Below are 20,431 nucleotides of genomic sequence, written 5' to 3' on the forward strand. Positions count from 1 at the left end.
AGACCCTCATGCCCACCCCCTGGGCCCTTCCAGGAATGAAGCTTGCTCCACAGAGAGTGTGCAGGCTGGGTATGGCCTAGGGAAGAGAGGCCCCCTAGGTAGGCCTTGATGCCCCTTTGAGCCGCTGAGGCCCTGGAGTGCTCTGGGATATTGTGTGCTTTTCTGTCCAGACTGGATCCACATTGAGGTTGTGCTTGGGGAGACAGAACCCACGTGGGAGACCCCAGGGTGAGGGCAAAGCAGGGAGCCTTTAGGGTGGCAGCTGGGCTACCTGACCTGGGTGTGCCACAGCAGGGAAGCTAAGCCTCCCTCGAACTGGGTCCCTGAAACCCTTCCAAAGCAGGGCCCAAATTGACTCTGCAAGCACCAAAGCCCTGCTCGCGCCTTCAGCCTGCCCACCCAGTGGACCCCAAGGGCCTCTGGCTAGGAGGGTGTGCGCTGATGGCTAGGCCAGAGCCTTCTCCCCAACGGTGTGCCCCAACGGAAAACAGTGCAGCCCTGCGCGTCCAAGGCCTCCTACAAGGCACTTGGCCCAGTCCAACAGCCTGTTGACTGTGGTTTCACGGCAAGGGCTGCAGGCCTTTCTGGCTGGAAAGCTGCAGCTTCCTTGGAGGGTAGTAGTTGATGTGTGTGCTCGCCGCACAAAGAGGGGTGTAGGAGGCGCTCCTAGCCAGGGGATGGCAAGCACTTTTTGATTCTTGCCAGAGACGCTCTTTTTCCTCCCAGAGGTTTGCCAGCAGCGAAGGCAAGGCCAGCAGCAGGGCTGCTGGGCGAGCCGCCAAGGAGCCACATCCAACCCACTTCGCCCTGGGGTAATGACCGTTTGGCCTTCAGGCCTCAGGGTGAATGTGGACACTCAGCCTGTGCCTCAGCAGCTTCTGAGCAGTGGAAGAGACACACAGGCCGTGCAAGTGGGACCTTCCATCTTGAACGTTGCTCCCCCCAGGGTCTGCATGTGTTGTATGGCTGAAGTGGGAGTAGGCCGCACGGACGTCTTGGGACAGCCTGGGAGGGGCTGTGGTTTAGCGCTGCTCAGGGAACTCCTGCCTGTTGATCTCAGCTTGGAGAGTGAGTGGAGGTTCTCTCCGAGGTACCCAGAACCCAGGCACGACGTCCCAGGGTGAATGCTAAGCCCAGGGCTTTCCTCACGCAGCTGCACGCCTCACCCTCAGGCTGCCCAGCCTGCCAGTCTCCGACTCCAAGGAACTGCCTTCCTGAAGCAGTTTGAAGGCTGCCGAACGCGAGCGCTGCCAGCAGGAGAGGCCGGCAGATGATGAGCTGGGCTTTCCATTCAGAGGGGTTTCCAAGGGCCCCTGGCCCAGGAAGGGGGCACTGGAGCCACGGGAGAGACTTTTGGCAATGAGTGTTCCCCCTTGGGAACCAGTGTGACTCCGAGCCTCCTCCAGCCTCGGAACTCACCCTCCGCTTGAAGCACAGCCCTGACTCAGGATTCTCGAAACCCGCGGCAGGCCTCTCCGCATGGAGAACTACAGCTCACCTGGTGGCTCTCAGCCAAGTTGCCATCACCCTCTAGGGACGTGTGTGGGGCCATGAGCTCCCAGCAAGGGACGGCAAGCGCCCGGTTTCTAGGCAAGACACTCACCTGCTGCAGAAGCGCTAGCCAGCAGTGAACAGAAGCCAGGCAGCAAGGGGGATTGGCACGCAGCCTGGGGGCCGCAAGCATCCTGCTTCCCAAAGGGGAAACGACAGCTCTCCTGTCAGGGTCTCATGTTGCTGTTGTCCCACAGCCTCTGTTATCCGCACGTTCCGAGCCCCGAAGAGACCCTCATGCCCACCCCCTGGGCCCTTCCAGGAATGAAGCTTGCTCCACAGAGAGTGTGCAGGCTGGGTATGGCCTAGGGAAGAGAGGCCCCCTAGGTAGGCCTTGATGCCCCTTTGAGCCGCTGAGGCCCTGGAGTGCTCTGGGATATTGTGTGCTTTTCTGTCCAGACTGGATCCACATTGAGGTTGTGCTTGGGGAGACAGAACCCACGTGGGAGACCCCAGGGTGAGGGCAAAGCAGGGAGCCTTTAGGGTGGCAGCTGGGCTACCTGACCTGGGTGTGCCACAGCAGGGAAGCTAAGCCTCCCTCGAACTGGGTCCCTGAAACCCTTCCAAAGCAGGGCCCAAATTGACTCTGCAAGCACCAAAGCCCTGCTCGCGCCTTCAGCCTGCCCACCCAGTGGACCCCAAGGGCCTCTGGCTAGGAGGGTGTGCGCTGATGGCTAGGCCAGAGCCTTCTCCCCAACGGTGTGCCCCAACGGAAAACAGTGCAGCCCTGCGCGTCCAAGGCCTCCTACAAGGCACTTGGCCCAGTCCAACAGCCTGTTGACTGTGGTTTCACGGCAAGGGCTGCAGGCCTTTCTGGCTGGAAAGCTGCAGCTTCCTTGGAGGGTAGTAGTTGATGTGTGTGCTCGCCGCACAAAGAGGGGTGTAGGAGGCGCTCCTAGCCAGGGGATGGCAAGCACTTTTTGATTCTTGCCAGAGACGCTCTTTTTCCTCCCAGAGGTTTTCCAGCAGCGAAGGCAAGGCCAGCAGCAGGGCTGCTGGGCGAGCCGCCAAGGAGCCACATCCAACCCACTTCGCCCTGGGGTAATGACCGTTTGGCCTTCAGGCCTCAGGGTGAATGTGGACACTCAGCCTGTGCCTCAGCAGCTTCTGAGCAGTGGAAGAGACACACAGGCCGTGCAAGTGGGACCTTCCATCTTGAACGTTGCTCCCCCCAGGGTCTGCATGTGTTGTATGGCTGAAGTGGGAGTAGGCCGCACGGACGTCTTGGGACAGCCTGGGAGGGGCTGTGGTTTAGCGCTGCTCAGGGAACTCCTGCCTGTTGATCTCAGCTTGGAGAGTGAGTGGAGGTTCTCTCTGAGGTACCCAGAACCCAGGCACGACGTCCCAGGGTGAATGCTAAGCCCAGGGCTTTCCTCACGCAGCTGCACGCCTCACCCTCAGGCTGCCCAGCCTGCCAGTCTCCGACTCCAAGGAACTGCCTTCCTGAAGCAGTTTGAAGGCTGCCGAACGCGAGCGCTGCCAGCAGGAGAGGCCGGCAGATGATGAGCTGGGCTTTCCATTCAGAGGGGTTTCCAAGGGCCCCTGGCCCAGGAAGGGGGCACTGGAGCCACGGGAGAGACTTTTGGCAATGAGTGTTCCCCCTTGGGAACCAGTGTGACTCCGAGCCTCCTCCAGCCTCGGAACTCACCCTCCGCTTGAAGCACAGCCCTGACTCAGGATTCTCGAAACCCGCGGCAGGCCTCTCCGCATGGAGAACTACAGCTCACCTGGTGGCTCTCAGCCAAGTTGCCATCACCCTCTAGGGACGTGTGTGGGGCCATGAGCTCCCAGCAAGGGACGGCAAGCGCCCGGTTTCTAGGCAAGACGCTCACCTGCTGCAGAAGCGCTAGCCAGCAGTGAACAGAAGCCAGGCAGCAAGGGGGATTGGCACGCAGCCTGGGGGCCGCAAGCATCCTGCTTCCCAAAGGGGAAACGACAGCTCTCCTGTCAGGGTCTCATGTTGCTGTTGTCCCACAGCCTCTGTTATCCGCACGTTCCGAGCCCCGAAGAGACCCTCATGCCCACCCCCTGGGCCCTTCCAGGAATGAAGCTTGCTCCACAGAGAGTGTGCAGGCTGGGTATGGCCTAGGGAAGAGAGGCCCCCTAGGTAGGCCTTGATGCCCCTTTGAGCCGCTGAGGCCCTGGAGTGCTCTGGGATATTGTGTGCTTTTCTGTCCAGACTGGATCCACATTGAGGTTGTGCTTGGGGAGACAGAACCCACGTGGGAGACCCCAGGGTGAGGGCAAAGCAGGGAGCCTTTAGGGTGGCAGCTGGGCTACCTGACCTGGGTGTGCCACAGCAGGGAAGCTAAGCCTCCCTCGAACTGGGTCCCTGAAACCCTTCCAAAGCAGGGCCCAAATTGACTCTGCAAGCACCAAAGCCCTGCTCGCGCCTTCAGCCTGCCCACCCAGTGGACCCCAAGGGCCTCTGGCTAGGAGGGTGTGCGCTGATGGCTAGGCCAGAGCCTTCTCCCCAACGGTGTGCCCCAACGGAAAACAGTGCAGCCCTGCGCGTCCAAGGCCTCCTACAAGGCACTTGGCCCAGTCCAACAGCCTGTTGACTGTGGTTTCACGGCAAGGGCTGCAGGCCTTTCTGGCTGGAAAGCTGCAGCTTCCTTGGAGGGTAGTAGTTGATGTGTGTGCTCGCCGCACAAAGAGGGGTGTAGGAGGCGCTCCTAGCCAGGGGATGGCAAGCACTTTTTGATTCTTGCCAGAGACGCTCTTTTTCCTCCCAGAGGTTTGCCAGCAGCGAAGGCAAGGCCAGCAGCAGGGCTGCTGGGCGAGCCGCCAAGGAGCCACATCCAACCCACTTCGCCCTGGGGTAATGACCGTTTGGCCTTCAGGCCTCAGGGTGAATGTGGACACTCAGCCTGTGCCTCAGCAGCTTCTGAGCAGTGGAAGAGACACACAGGCCGTGCAAGTGGGACCTTCCATCTTGAACGTTGCTCCCCCCAGGGTCTGCATGTGTTGTATGGCTGAAGTGGGAGTAGGCCGCACGGACGTCTTGGGACAGCCTGGGAGGGGCTGTGGTTTAGCGCTGCTCAGGGAACTCCTGCCTGTTGATCTCAGCTTGGAGAGTGAGTGGAGGTTCTCTCCGAGGTACCCAGAACCCAGGCACGACGTCCCAGGGTGAATGCTAAGCCCAGGGCTTTCCTCACGCAGCTGCACGCCTCACCCTCAGGCTGCCCAGCCTGCCAGTCTCCGACTCCAAGGAACTGCCTTCCTGAAGCAGTTTGAAGGCTGCCGAACGCGAGCGCTGCCAGCAGGAGAGGCCGGCAGATGATGAGCTGGGCTTTCCATTCAGAGGGCTTTCCAAGGGCCCCTGGCCCAGGAAGGGGGCACTGGAGCCACGGGAGAGACTTTTGGCAATGAGTGTTCCCCCTTGGGAACCAGTGTGACTCCGAGCCTCCTCCAGCCTCGGAACTCACCCTCCGCTTGAAGCACAGCCCTGACTCAGGATTCTCGAAACCCGCGGCAGGCCTCTCCGCTTGGAGAACTACAGCTCACCTGGTGGCTCTCAGCCAAGTTGCCATCACCCTCTAGGGACGTGTGTGGGGCCATGAGCTCCCAGCAAGGGACGGCAAGCGCCCGGTTTCTAGGCAAGACGCTCACCTGCTGCTGAAGCGCTAGCCAGCAGTGAACAGAAGCCAGGCAGCAAGGGGGATTGGCACGCAGCCTGGAGGCCGCAAGCATCCTGCTTCCCAAAGGGGAAACGACAGCTCTCCTGTCAGGGTCTCATGTTGCTGTTGTCCCACAGCCTCTGTTATCCGCACGTTCCGAGCCCCGAAGAGACCCTCATGCCCACCCCCTGGGCCCTTCCAGGAATGAAGCTTGCTCCACAGAGAGTGTGCAGGCTGGGTATGGCCTAGGGAAGAGAGGCCCCCTAGGTAGGCCTTGATGCCCCTTTGAGCCGCTGAGGCCCTGGAGTGCTCTGGGATATTGTGTGCTTTTCTGTCCAGACTGGATCCACATTGAGGTTGTGCTTGGGGAGACAGAACCCACGTGGGAGACCCCAGGGTGAGGGCAAAGCAGGGAGCCTTTAGGGTGGCAGCTGGGCTACCTGACCTGGGTGTGCCACAGCAGGGAAGCTAAGCCTCCCTCGAACTGGGTCCCTGAAACCCTTCCAAAGCAGGGCCCAAATTGACTCTGCAAGCACCAAAGCCCTGCTCGCGCCTTCAGCCTGCCCACCCAGTGGACCCCAAGGGCCTCTGGCTAGGAGGGTGTGCGCTGATGGCTAGGCCAGAGCCTTCTCCCCAACGGTGTGCCCCAACGGAAAACAGTGCAGCCCTGCGCGTCCAAGGCCTCCTACAAGGCACTTGGCCCAGTCCAACAGCCTGTTGACTGTGGTTTCACGGCAAGGGCTGCAGGCCTTTCTGGCTGGAAAGCTGCAGCTTCCTTGGAGGGTAGTAGTTGATGTGTGTGCTCGCCGCACAAAGAGGGGTGTAGGAGGCGCTCCTAGCCAGGGGATGGCAAGCACTTTTTGATTCTTGCCAGAGACGCTCTTTTTCCTCCCAGAGGTTTGCCAGCAGCGAAGGCAAGGCCAGCAGCAGGGCTGCTGGGCGAGCCGCCAAGGAGCCACATCCAACCCACTTCGCCCTGGGGTAATGACCGTTTGGCCTTCAGGCCTCAGGGTGAATGTGGACACTCAGCCTGTGCCTCAGCAGCTTCTGAGCAGTGGAAGAGACACACAGGCCGTGCAAGTGGGACCTTCCATCTTGAACGTTGCTCCCCCCAGGGTCTGCATGTGTTGTATGGCTGAAGTGGGAGTAGGCCGCACGGACGTCTTGGGACAGCCTGGGAGGGGCTGTGGTTTAGCGCTGCTCAGGGAACTCCTGCCTGTTGATCTCAGCTTGGAGAGTGAGTGGAGGTTCTCTCCGAGGTACCCAGAACCCAGGCACGACGTCCCACGGTGAATGCTAAGCCCAGGGCTTTCCTCACGCAGCTGCACGCCTCACCCTCAGGCTGCCCAGCCTGCCAGTCTCCGACTCCAAGGAACTGCCTTCCTGAAGCAGTTTGAAGGCTGCCGAACGCGAGCGCTGCCAGCAGGAGAGGCCGGCAGATGATGAGCTGGGCTTTCCATTCAGAGGGGTTTCCAAGGGCCCCTGGCCCAGGAAGGGGGCACTGGAGCCACGGGAGAGACTTTTGGCAATGAGTGTTCCCCCTTGGGAACCAGTGTGACTCCGAGCCTCCTCCAGCCTCGGAACTCACCCTCCGCTTGAAGCACAGCCCTGACTCAGGATTCTCGAAACCCGCGGCAGGCCTCTCCGCATGGAGAACTACAGCTCACCTGGTGGCTCTCAGCCAAGTTGCCATCACCCTCTAGGGACGTGTGTGGGGCCATGAGCTCCCAGCAAGGGACGGCAAGCGCCCGGTTTCTAGGCAAGACGCTCACCTGCTGCAGAAGCGCTAGCCAGCAGTGAACAGAAGCCAGGCAGCAAGGGGGATTGGCACGCAGCCTGGGGGCCGCAAGCATCCTGCTTCCCAAAGGGGAAACGACAGCTCTCCTGTCAGGGTCTCATGTTGCTGTTGTCCCACAGCCTCTGTTATCCGCACGTTCCGAGCCCCGAAGAGACCCTCATGCCCACCCCCTGGGCCCTTCCAGGAATGAAGCTTGCTCCACAGAGAGTGTGCAGGCTGGGTATGGCCTAGGGAAGAGAGGCCCCCTAGGTAGGCCTTGATGCCCCTTTGAGCCGCTGAGGCCCTGGAGTGCTCTGGGATATTGTGTGCTTTTCTGTCCAGACTGGATCCACATTGAGGTTGTGCTTGGGGAGACAGAACCCACGTGGGAGACCCCAGGGTGAGGGCAAAGCAGGGAGCCTTTAGGGTGGCAGCTGGGCTACCTGACCTGGGTGTGCCACAGCAGGGAAGCTAAGCCTCCCTCGAACTGGGTCCCTGAAACCCTTCCAAAGCAGGGCCCAAATTGACTCTGCAAGCACCAAAGCCCTGCTCGCGCCTTCAGCCTGCCCACCCAGTGGACCCCAAGGGCCTCTGGCTAGGAGGGTGTGCGCTGATGGCTAGGCCAGAGCCTTCTCCCCAACGGTGTGCCCCAACGGAAAACAGTGCAGCCCTGCGCGTCCAAGGCCTCCTACAAGGCACTTGGCCCAGTCCAACAGCCTGTTGACTGTGGTTTCACGGCAAGGGCTGCAGGCCTTTCTGGCTGGAAAGCTGCAGCTTCCTTGGAGGGTAGTAGTTGATGTGTGTGCTCGCCGCACAAAGAGGGGTGTAGGAGGCGCTCCTAGCCAGGGGATGGCAAGCACTTTTTGATTCTTGCCAGAGACGCTCTTTTTCCTCCCAGAGGTTTGCCAGCAGCGAAGGCAAGGCCAGCAGCAGGGCTGCTGGGCGAGCCGCCAAGGAGCCACATCCAACCCACTTCGCCCTGGGGTAATGACCGTTTGGCCTTCAGGCCTCAGGGTGAATGTGGACACTCAGCCTGTGCCTCAGCAGCTTCTGAGCAGTGGAAGAGACACACAGGCCGTGCAAGTGGGACCTTCCATCTTGAACGTTGCTCCCCCCAGGGTCTGCATGTGTTGTATGGCTGAAGTGGGAGTAGGCCGCACGGACGTCTTGGGACAGCCTGGGAGGGGCTGTGGTTTAGCGCTGCTCAGGGAACTCCTGCCTGTTGATCTCAGCTTGGAGAGTGAGTGGAGGTTCTCTCCGAGGTACCCAGAACCCAGGCACGACGTCCCAGGGTGAATGCTAAGCCCAGGGCTTTCCTCACGCAGCTGCACGCCTCACCCTCAGGCTGCCCAGCCTGCCAGTCTCCGACTCCAAGGAACTGCCTTCCTGAAGCAGTTTGAAGGCTGCCGAACGCGAGCGCTGCCAGCAGGAGAGGCCGGCAGATGATGAGCTGGGCTTTCCATTCAGAGGGGTTTCCAAGGGCCCCTGGCCCAGGAAGGGGGCACTGGAGCCACGGGAGAGACTTTTGGCAATGAGTGTTCCCCCTTGGGAACCAGTGTGACTCCGAGCCTCCTCCAGCCTCGGAACTCACCCTCCGCTTGAAGCACAGCCCTGACTCAGGATTCTCGAAACCCGCGGCAGGCCTCTCCGCATGGAGAACTACAGCTCACCTGGTGGCTCTCAGCCAAGTTGCCATCACCCTCTAGGGACGTGTGTGGGGCCATGAGCTCCCAGCAAGGGACGGCAAGCGCCCGGTTTCTAGGCAAGACGCTCACCTGCTGCAGAAGCGCTAGCCAGCAGTGAACAGAAGCCAGGCAGCAAGGGGGATTGGCACGCAGCCTGGGGGCCGCAAGCATCCTGCTTCCCAAAGGGGAAACGACAGCTCTCCTGTCAGGGTCTCATGTTGCTGTTGTCCCACAGCCTCTGTTATCTGCACGTTCCGAGCCCCGAAGAGACCCTCATGCCCACCCCCTGGGCCCTTCCAGGAATGAAGCTTGCTCCACAGAGAGTGTGCAGGCTGGGTATGGCCTAGGGAAGAGAGGCCCCCTAGGTAGGCCTTGATGCCCCTTTGAGCCGCTGAGGCCCTGGAGTGCTCTGGGATATTGTGTGCTTTTCTGTCCAGACTGGATCCACATTGAGGTTGTGCTTGGGGAGACAGAACCCACGTGGGAGACCCCAGGGTGAGGGCAAAGCAGGGAGCCTTTAGGGTGGCAGCTGGGCTACCTGACCTGGGTGTGCCACAGCAGGGAAGCTAAGCCTCCCTCGAACTGGGTCCCTGAAACCCTTCCAAAGCAGGGCCCAAATTGACTCTGCAAGCACCAAAGCCCTGCTCGCGCCTTCAGCCTGCCCACCCAGTGGACCCCAAGGGCCTCTGGCTAGGAGGGTGTGCGCTGATGGCTAGGCCAGAGCCTTCTCCCCAACGGTGTGCCCCAACGGAAAACAGTGCAGCCCTGCGCGTCCAAGGCCTCCTACAAGGCACTTGGCCCAGTCCAACAGCCTGTTGACTGTGGTTTCACGGCAAGGGCTGCAGGCCTTTCTGGCTGGAAAGCTGCAGCTTCCTTGGAGGGTAGTAGTTGATGTGTGTGCTCGCCGCACAAAGAGGGGTGTAGGAGGCGCTCCTAGCCAGGGGATGGCAAGCACTTTTTGATTCTTGCCAGAGACGCTCTTTTTCCTCCCAGAGGTTTGCCAGCAGCGAAGGCAAGGCCAGCAGCAGGGCTGCTGGGCGAGCCGCCAAGGAGCCACATCCAACCCACTTCGCCCTGGGGTAATGACCGTTTGGCCTTCAGGCCTCAGGGTGAATGTGGACACTCAGCCTGTGCCTCAGCAGCTTCTGAGCAGTGGAAGAGACACACAGGCCGTGCAAGTGGGACCTTCCATCTTGAACGTTGCTCCCCCCAGGGTCTGCATGTGTTGTATGGCTGAAGTGGGAGTAGGCCGCATGGACGTCTTGGGACAGCCTGGGAGGGGCTGTGGTTTAGCGCTGCTCAGGGAACTCCTGGCTGTTGATCTCAGCTTGGAGAGTGAGTGGAGGTTCTCTCCGAGGTACCCAGAACCCAGGCACGACGTCCCAGGGTGAATGCTAAGCCCAGGGCTTTCCTCACGCAGCTGCACGCCTCACCCTCAGGCTGCCCAGCCTGCCAGTCTCCGACTCCAAGGAACTGCCTTCCTGAAGCAGTTTGAAGGCTGCCGAACGCGAGCGCTGCCAGCAGGAGAGGCCGGCAGATGATGAGCTGGGCTTTCCATTCAGAGGGCTTTCCAAGGGCCCCTGGCCCAGGAAGGGGGCACTGGAGCCACGGGAGAGACTTTTGGCAATGAGTGTTCCCCCTTGGGAACCAGTGTGACTCCGAGCCTCCTCCAGCCTCGGAACTCACCCTCCGCTTGAAGCACAGCCCTGACTCAGGATTCTCGAAACCCGCGGCAGGCCTCTCCGCATGGAGAACTACAGCTCACCTGGTGGCTCTCAGCCAAGTTGCCATCACCCTCTAGGGACGTGTGTGGGGCCATGAGCTCCCAGCAAGGGACGGCAAGCACCCGGTTTCTAGGCAAGACGCTCACCTGCTGCAGAAGCGCTAGCCAGCAGTGAACAGAAGCCAGGCAGCAAGGGGGATTGGCACGCAGCCTGGGGGCCGCAAGCATCCTGCTTCCCAAAGGGGAAACGACAGCTCTCCTGTCAGGGTCTCATGTTGCTGTTGTCCCACAGCCTCTGTTATCTGCACGTTCCGAGCCCCAAAGAGACCCTCATGCCCACCCCCTGGGCCCTTCCAGGAATGAAGCTTGCTCCACAGAGAGTGTGCAGGCTGGGTATGGCCTAGGGAAGAGAGGCCCCCTAGGTAGGCCTTGATGCCCCTTTGAGCCGCTGAGGCCCTGGAGTGCTCTGGGATATTGTGTGCTTTTCTGTCCAGACTGGATCCACATTGAGGTTGTGCTTGGGGAGACAGAACCCACGTGGGAGACCCCAGGGTGAGGGCAAAGCAGGGAGCCTTTAGGGTGGCAGCTGGGCTACCTGACCTGGGTGTGCCACAGCAGGGAAGCTAAGCCTCCCTCGAACTGGGTCCCTGAAACCCTTCCAAAGCAGGGCCCAAATTGACTCTGCAAGCACCAAAGCCCTGCTCGCGCCTTCAGCCTGCCCACCCAGTGGACCCCAAGGGCCTCTGGCTAGGAGGGTGTGCGCTGATGGCTAGGCCAGAGCCTTCTCCCCAACGGTGTGCCCCAACGGAAAACAGTGCAGCCCTGCGCGTCCAAGGCCTCCTACAAGGCACTTGGCCCAGTCCAACAGCCTGTTGACTGTGGTTTCACGGCAAGGGCTGCAGGCCTTTCTGGCTGGAAAGCTGCAGCTTCCTTGGAGGGTAGTAGTTGATGTGTGTGCTCGCCGCACAAAGAGGGGTGTAGGAGGCGCTCCTAGCCAGGGGATGGCAAGCACTTTTTGATTCTTGCCAGAGACGCTCTTTTTCCTCCCAGAGGTTTGCCAGCAGCGAAGGCAAGGCCAGCAGCAGGGCTGCTGGGCGAGCCGCCAAGGAGCCACATCCAACCCACTTCACCCTGGGGTAATGACCGTTTGGCCTTCAGGCCTCAGGGTGAATGTGGACACTCAGCCTGTGCCTCAGCAGCTTCTGAGCAGTGGAAGAGACACACAGGCCGTGCAAGTGGGACCTTCCATCTTGAACGTTGCTCCCCCCAGGGTCTGCATGTGTTGTATGGCTGAAGTGGGAGTAGGCCGCACGGACGTCTTGGGACAGCCTGGGAGGGGCTGTGGTTTAGCGCTGCTCAGGGAACTCCTGCCTGTTGATCTCAGCTTGGAGAGTGAGTGGAGGTTCTCTCCGAGGTACCCAGAACCCAGGCACGACGTCCCAGGGTGAATGCTAAGCCCAGGGCTTTCCTCACGCAGCTGCACGCCTCACCCTCAGGCTGCCCAGCCTGCCAGTCTCCGACTCCAAGGAACTGCCTTCCTGAAGCAGTTTGAAGGCTGCCGAACGCGAGCGCTGCCAGCAGGAGAGGCCGGCAGATGATGAGCTGGGCTTTCCATTCAGAGGGGTTTCCAAGGGCCCCTGGCCCAGGAAGGGGGCACTGGAGCCACGGGAGAGACTTTTGGCAATGAGTGTTCCCCCTTGGGAACCAGTGTGACTCCGAGCCTCCTCCAGCCTCGGAACTCACCCTCCGCTTGAAGCACAGCCCTGACTCAGGATTCTCAAAACCCGCGGCAGGCCTCTCCGCATGGAGAACTACAGCTCACCTGGTGGCTCTCAGCCAAGTTGCCATCACCCTCTAGGGACGTGTGTGGGGCCATGAGCTCCCAGCAAGGGACGGCAAGCGCCCGGTTTCTAGGCAAGACGCTCACCTGCTGCAGAAGCGCTAGCCAGCAGTGAACAGAAGCCAGGCAGCAAGGGGGATTGGCACGCAGCCTGGGGGCCGCAAGCATCCTGCTTCCCAAAGGGGAAACGACAGCTCTCCTGTCAGGGTCTCATGTTGCTGTTGTCCCACAGCCTCTGTTATCCGCACGTTCCGAGCCCCGAAGAGACCCTCATGCCCACCCCCTGGGCCCTTCCAGGAATGAAGCTTGCTCCACAGAGAGTGTGCAGGCTGGGTATGGCCTAGGGAAGAGAGGCCCCCTAGGTAGGCCTTGATGCCCCTTTGAGCCGCTGAGGCCCTGGAGTGCTCTGGGATATTGTGTGCTTTTCTGTCCAGACTGGATCCACATTGAGGTTGTGCTTGGGGAGACAGAACCCACGTGGGAGACCCCAGGGTGAGGGCAAAGCAGGGAGCCTTTAGGGTGGCAGCTGGGCTACCTGACCTGGGTGTGCCACAGCAGGGAAGCTAAGCCTCCCTCGAACTGGGTCCCTGAAACCCTTCCAAAGCAGGGCCCAAATTGACTCTGCAAGCACCAAAGCCCTGCTCGCGCCTTCAGCCTGCCCACCCAGTGGACCCCAAGGGCCTCTGGCTAGGAGGGTGTGCGCTGATGGCTAGGCCAGAGCCTTCTCCCCAACGGTGTGCCCCAACGGAAAACAGTGCAGCCCTGCGCGTCCAAGGCCTCCTACAAGGCACTTGGCCCAGTCCAACAGCCTGTTGACTGTGGTTTCACGGCAAGGGCTGCAGGCCTTTCTGGCTGGAAAGCTGCAGCTTCCTTGGAGGGTAGTAGTTGATGTGTGTGCTCGCCGCACAAAGAGGGGTGTAGGAGGCGCTCCTAGCCAGGGGATGGCAAGCACTTTTTGATTCTTGCCAGAGACGCTCTTTTTCCTCCCAGAGGTTTGCCAGCAGCGAAGGCAAGGCCAGCAGCAGGGCTGCTGGGCGAGCCGCCAAGGAGCCACATCCAACCCACTTCGCCCTGGGGTAATGACCGTTTGGCCTTCAGGCCTCAGGGTGAATGTGGACACTCAGCCTGTGCCTCAGCAGCTTCTGAGCAGTGGAAGAGACACACAGGCCGTGCAAGTGGGACCTTCCATCTTGAACGTTGCTCCTCCCAGGGTCTGCATGTGTTGTATGGCTGAAGTGGGAGTAGGCCGCACGGACGTCTTGGGACAGCCTGGGAGGGGCTGTGGTTTAGCGCTGCTCAGGGAACTCCTGCCTGTTGATCTCAGCTTGGAGAGTGAGTGGAGGTTCTCTCCGAGGTACCCAGAACCCAGGCACGACGTCCCAGGGTGAATGCTAAGCCCAGGGCTTTCCTCACGCAGCTGCACGCCTCACCCTCAGGCTGCCCAGCCTGCCAGTCTCCGACTCCAAGGAACTGCCTTCCTGAAGCAGTTTGAAGGCTGCCGAACGCGAGCGCTGCCAGCAGGAGAGGCCGGCAGATGATGAGCTGGGCTTTCCATTCAGAGGGCTTTCCAAGGGCCCCTGGCCCAGGAAGGGGGCACTGGAGCCACGGGAGAGACTTTTGGCAATGAGTGTTCCCCCTTGGGAACCAGTGTGACTCCGAGCCTCCTCCAGCCTCGGAACTCACCCTCCGCTTGAAGCACAGCCCTGACTCAGGATTCTCGAAACCCGCGGCAGGCCTCTCCGCATGGAGAACTACAGCTCACCTGGTGGCTCTCAGCCAAGTTGCCATCACCCTCTAGGGACGTGTGTGGGGCCATGAGCTCCCAGCAAGGGACGGCAAGCACCCGGTTTCTAGGCAAGACGCTCACCTGCTGCAGAAGCGCTAGCCAGCAGTGAACAGAAGCCAGGCAGCAAGGGGGATTGGCACGCAGCCTGGGGGCCGCAAGCATCCTGCTTCCCAAAGGGGAAACGACAGCTCTCCTGTCAGGGTCTCATGTTGCTGTTGTCCCACAGCCTCTGTTATCTGCACGTTCCGAGCCCCAAAGATACCCTCATGCCCACCCCCTGGGCCCTTCCAGGAATGAAGCTTGCTCCACAGAGAGTGTGCAGGCTGGGTATGGCCTAGGGAAGAGAGGCCCCCTAGGTAGGCCTTGATGCCCCTTTGAGCCGCTGAGGCCCTGGAGTGCTCTGGGATATTGTGTGCTTTTCTGTCCAGACTGGATCCACATTGAGGTTGTGCTTGGGGAGACAGAACCCACGTGGGAGACCCCAGGGTGAGGGCAAAGCAGGGAGCCTTTAGGGTGGCAGCTGGGCTACCTGACCTGGGTGTGCCACAGCAGGGAAGCTAAGCCTCCCTCGAACTGGGTCCCTGAAACCCTTCCAAAGCAGGGCCCAAATTGACTCTGCAAGCACCAAAGCCCTGCTCGCGCCTTCAGCCTGCCCAGCCAGTGGACCCCAAGGGCCTCTGGCTAGGAGGGTGTGCGCTGATGGCTAGGCCAGAGCCTTCTCCCCAACGGTGTGCCCCAACGGAAAACAGTGCAGCCCTGCGCGTCCAAGGCCTCCTACAAGGCACTTGGCCCAGTCCAACAGCCTGTTGACTGTGGTTTCACGGCAAGGGCTGCAGGCCTTTCTGGCTGGAAAGCTGCAGCTTCCTTGGAGGGTAGTAGTTGATGTGTGTGCTCGCCGCACAAAGAGGGGTGTAGGAGGCGCTCCTAGCCAGGGGATGGCAAGCACTTTTTGATTCTTGCCAGAGACGCTCTTTTTCCTCCCAGAGGTTTGCCAGCAGCGAAGGCAAGGCCAGCAGCAGGGCTGCTGGGCGAGCCGCCAAGGAGCCACATCCAACCCACTTCGCCCTGGGGTAATGACCGTTTGGCCTTCAGGCCTCAGGGTGAATGTGGACACTCAGCCTGTGCCTCAGCAGCTTCTGAGCAGTGGAAGAGACACACAGGCCGTGCAAGTGGGACCTTCCATCTTGAACGTTGCTCCCCCCAGGGTCTGCATGTGTTGTATGGCTGAAGTGGGAGTAGGCCGCACGGACGTCTTGGGACAGCCTGGGAGGGGCTGTGGTTTAGCGCTGCTCAGGGAACTCCTGCCTGTTGATCTCAGCTTGGAGAGTGAGTGGAGGTTCTCTCCGAGGTACCCAGAACCCAGGCACGACGTCCCAGGGTGAATGCTAAGCCCAGGGCTTTCCTCACGCAGCTGCACGCCTCACCCTCAGGCTGCCCAGCCTGCCAGTCTCCGACTCCAAGGAACTGCCTTCCTGAAGCAGTTTGAAGGCTGCCGAACGCGAGCGCTGCCAGCAGGAGAGGCCGGCAGATGATGAGCTGGGCTTTCCATTCAGAGGGGTTTCCAAGGGCCCCTGGCCCAGGAAGGGGGCACTGGAGCCACGGGAGAGACTTTTGGCAATGAGTGTTCCCCCTTGGGAACCAGTGTGACTCCGAGCCTCCTCCAGCCTCGGAACTCACCCTCCGCTTGAAGCACAGCCCTGACTCAGGATTCTCGAAACCCGCGGCAGGCCTCTCCACATGGAGAACTACAGCTCACCTGGTGGCTCTCAGCCAAGTTGCCATCACCCTCTAGGGACGTGTGTGGGGCCATGAGCTCCCAGCAAGGGACGGCAAGCGCCCGGTTTCTAGGCAAGACGCTCACCTGCTGCAGAAGCGCTAGCCAGCAGTGAACAGAAGCCAGGCAGCAAGGGGGATTGGCACGCAGCCTGGGGGCCGCAAGCATCCTGCTTCCCAAAGGGGAAACGACAGCTCTCCTGTCAGGGTCTCATGTTGCTGTTGTCCCACAGCCTCTGTTATCTGCACGTTCCGAGCCCCAAAGAGACCCTCATGCCCACCCCCTGGGCCCTTCCAGGAATGAAGCTTGCTCCACAGAGAGTGTGCAGGCTGGGTATGGCCTAGGGAAGAGAGGCCCCCTAGGTAGGCCTTGATGCCCCTTTGAGCCGCTGAGGCCCTGGAGTGCTCTGGGATATTGTGTGCTTTTCTGTCCAGACTGGATCCACATTGAGGTTGTGCTTGGGGAGACAGAACCCACGTGGGAGACCCCAGGGTGAGGGCAAAGCAGGGAGCCTTTAGGGTGGCAGCTGGGCTACCTGACCTGGGTGTGCCACAGCAGGGAAGCTAAGCCTCCCTAGAACTGGGTCCCTGAAACCCTTCCAAAGCAGGGCCCAAATTGACTCTGCAAGCACCAAAGCCCTGCTCGCGCCTTCAGCCTGCCCAGCCAGTGGACCCCAAGGGCCTCTGGCTAGGAGGGTGTGCGCTGATGGCTAGGCCAGAGCCTTCTCCCCAACGGTGTGCCCCAACGGAAAACAGTGCAGCCCTGCGCGTCCAAGGCCTCCTACAAGGCACTTGGCCCAGTCCAACAGCCTGTTGACTGTGGTTTCACGGCAAGGGCTGCAGGCCTTTCTGGCTGGAAAGCTGCAGCTTCCTTGGAGGGTAGTAGTTGATGTGTGTGCTCGCCGCACAAAGAGGGGTGTAGGAGGCGCTCCTAGCCAGGGGATGGCAAGCACTTTTTGATTCTTGCCAGAGACGCTCTTTTTCCTCCCAGAGGTTTGCCAGCAGCGAAGGCAAGGCCAGCAGCAGGGCTGCTGGGCGAGCCGCCAAGGAGCCACATCCAACCCACTTCGCCCTGGGGTAATGACCGTTTGGCCTTCAGGCCTCAGGGTGAATGTGGACACTCAGCCTGTGCCTCAGCAGCTTCTGAGCAGTGGAAGAGACACACAGGCCGTGCAAGTGGGACCTTCCATCTTGAACGTTGCTCCCCCCAGGGTCTGCATGTGTTGTATGGCTGAAGTGGGAGTAGGCCGCACGGACGTCTTGGGACAGCCTGGGAGGGGCTGTGGTTTAGCGCTGCTCAGGGAACTCCTGCCTGTTGATCTCAGCTTGGAGAGTGAGTGGAGGTTCTCTCCGAGGTACCCAGAACCCAGGCACGACGTCCCAGGGTGAATGCTAAGCCCAGGGCTTTCCTCACGCAGCTGCACGCCTCACCCTCAGGCTGCCCAGCCTGCCAGTCTCCGACTCCAAGGAACTGCCTTCCTGAAGCAGTTTGAAGGCTGCCGAACGCGAGCGCTGCCAGCAGGAGAGGCCGGCAGATGATGAGCTGGGCTTTCCATTCAGAGGGGTTTCCAAGGGCCCCTGGCCCAGGAAGGGGGCACTGGAGCCACGGGAGAGACTTTTGGCAATGAGTGTTCCCCCTTGGGAACCAGTGTGACTCCGAGCCTCCTCCAGCCTCGGAACTCACCCTCCGCTTGAAGCACAGCCCTGACTCAGGATTCTCGAAACCCGCGGCAGGCCTCTCCACATGGAGAACTACAGCTCACCTGGTGGCTCTCAGCCAAGTTGCCATCACCCTCTAGGGACGTGTGTGGGGCCATGAGCTCCCAGCAAGGGACGGCAAGCGCCCGGTTTCTAGGCAAGACGCTCACCTGCTGCAGAAGCGCTAGCCAGCAGTGAACAGAAGCCAGGCAGCAAGGGGGATTGGCACGCAGCCTGGGGGCCGCAAGCATCCTGCTTCCCAAAGGGGAAACGACAGCTCTCCTGTCAGGGTCTCATGTTGCTGTTGTCCCACAGCCTCTGTTATCTGCACGTTCCGAGCCCCAAAGAGACCCTCATGCCCACCCCCTGGGCCCTTCCAGGAATGAAGCTTGCTCCACAGAGAGTGTGCAGGCTGGGTATGGCCTAGGGAAGAGAGGCCCCCTAGGTAGGCCTTGATGCCCCTTTGAGCCGCTGAGGCCCTGGAGTGCTCTGGGATATTGTGTGCTTTTCTGTCCAGACTGGATCCACATTGAGGTTGTGCTTGGGGAGACAGAACCCACGTGGGAGACCCCAGGGTGAGGGCAAAGCAGGGAGCCTTTAGGGTGGCAGCTGGGCTACCTGACCTGGGTGTGCCACAGCAGGGAAGCTAAGCCTCCCTAGAACTGGGTCCCTGAAACCCTTCCAAAGCAGGGCCCAAATTGACTCTGCAAGCACCAAAGCCCTGCTCGCGCCTTCAGCCTGCCCAGCCAGTGGACCCCAAGGGCCTCTGGCTAGGAGGGTGTGCGCTGATGGCTAGGCCAGAGCCTTCTCCCCAACGGTGTGCCCCAACGGAAAACAGTGCAGCCCTGCGCGTCCAAGGCCTCCTACAAGGCACTTGGCCCAGTCCAACAGCCTGTTGACTGTGGTTTCACGGCAAGGGCTGCAGGCCTTTCTGGCTGGAAAGCTGCAGCTTCCTTGGAGGGTAGTAGTTGATGTGTGTGCTCGCCGCACAAAGAGGGGTGTAGGAGGCGCTCCTAGCCAGGGGATGGCAAGCACTTTTTGATTCTTGCCAGAGACGCTCTTTTTCCTCCCAGAGGTTTGCCAGCAGCGAAGGCAAGGCCAGCAGCAGGGCTGCTGGGCGAGCCGCCAAGGAGCCACATCCAACCCACTTCGCCCTGGGGTAATGACCGTTTGGCCTTCAGGCCTCAGGGTGAATGTGGACACTCAGCCTGTGCCTCAGCAGCTTCTGAGCAGTGGAAGAGACACACAGGCCGTGCAAGTGGGACCTTCCATCTTGAACGTTGCTCCCCCCAGGGTCTGCATGTGTTGTATGGCTGAAGTGGGAGTAGGCCGCACGGACGTCTTGGGACAGCCTGGGAGGGGCTGTGGTTTAGCGCTGCTCAGGGAACTCCTGCCTGTTGATCTCAGCTTGGAGAGTGAGTGGAGGTTCTCTCCGAGGTACCCAGAACCCAGGCACGACGTCCCAGGGTGAATGCTAAGCCCAGGGCTTTCCTCACGCAGCTGCACGCCTCACCCTCAGGCTGCCCAGCCTGCCAGTCTCCGACTCCAAGGAACTGCCTTCCTGAAGCAGTTTGAAGGCTGCCGAACGCGAGCGCTGCCAGCAGGAGAGGCCGGCAGATGATGAGCTGGGCTTTCCATTCAGAGGGCTTTCCAAGGGCCCCTGGCCCAGGAAGGGGGCACTGGAGCCACGGGAGAGACTTTTGGCAATGAGTGTTCCCCCTTGGGAACCAGTGTGACTCCGAGCCTCCTCCAGCCTCGGAACTCACCCTCCGCTTGAAGCACAGCCCTGACTCAGGATTCTCGAAACCCGCGGCAGGCCTCTCCACATGGAGAACTACAGCTCACCTGGTGGCTCTCAGCCAAGTTGCCATCACCCTCTAGGGACGTGTGTGGGGCCATGAGCTCCCAGCAAGGGACGGCAAGCGCCCGGTTTCTAGGCAAGACGCTCACCTGCTGCAGAAGCGCTAGCCAGCAGTGAACAGAAGCCAGGCAGCAAGGGGGATTGGCACGCAGCCTGGGGGCCGCAAGCATCCTGCTTCCCAAAGGGGAAACGACAGCTCTCCTGTCAGGGTCTCATGTTGCTGTTGTCCCACAGCCTCTGTTATCTGCACGTTCCGAGCCCCGAAGAGACCCTCATGCCCACCCCCTGGGCCCTTCCAGGAATGAAGCTTGCTCCACAGAGAGTGTGCAGGCTGGGTATGGCCTAGGGAAGAGAGGCCCCCTAGGTAGGCTTTGATGCCCCTTTGAGCCGCTGAGGCCCTGGAGTGCTCTGGGATATTGTGTGCTTTTCTGTCCAGACTGGATCCACATTGAGGTTGTGCTTGGGGAGACAGAACCCACGTGGGAGACCCCAGGGTGAGGGCAAAGCAGGGAGCCTTTAGGGTGGCAGCTGGGCTACCTGACCTGGGTGTGCCACAGCAGGGAAGCTAAGCCTCCCTCGAACTGGGTCCCTGAAACCCTTCCAAAGCAGGGCCCAAATTGACTCTGCAAGCACCAAAGCCCTGCTCGCGCCTTCAGCCTGCCCACCCAGTGGACCCCAAGGGCCTCTGGCTAGGAGGGTGTGCGCTGATGGCTAGGCCAGAGCCTTCTCCCCAACGGTGTGCCCCAACGGAAAACAGTGCAGCCCTGCACGTCCAAGGCCTCCTACAAGGCACTTGGCCCAGTCCAACAGCCTGTTGACTGTGGTTTCACGGCAAGGGCTGCAGGCCTTTCTGGCTGGAAAGCTGCAGCTTCCTTGGAGGGTAGTAGTTGATGTGTGTGCTCGCCGCACAAAGAGGGGTGTAGGAGGCGCTCCTAGCCAGGGGATGGCAAGCACTTTTTGATTCTTGCCAGAGACGCTCTTTTTCCTCCCAGAGGTTTGCCAGCAGCGAAGGCAAGGCCAGCAGCAGGGCTGCTGGGCGAGCCGCCAAGGAGCCACATCCAACCCACTTCGCCCTGGGGTAATGACCGTTTGGCCTTCAGGCCTCAGGGTGAATGTG

This window comes from Hippopotamus amphibius, chromosome 16 (assembly GCF_030028045.1).
Source record: "Hippopotamus amphibius kiboko isolate mHipAmp2 chromosome 16, mHipAmp2.hap2, whole genome shotgun sequence".
NCBI lineage: Eukaryota > Metazoa > Chordata > Mammalia > Artiodactyla > Hippopotamidae > Hippopotamus > Hippopotamus amphibius.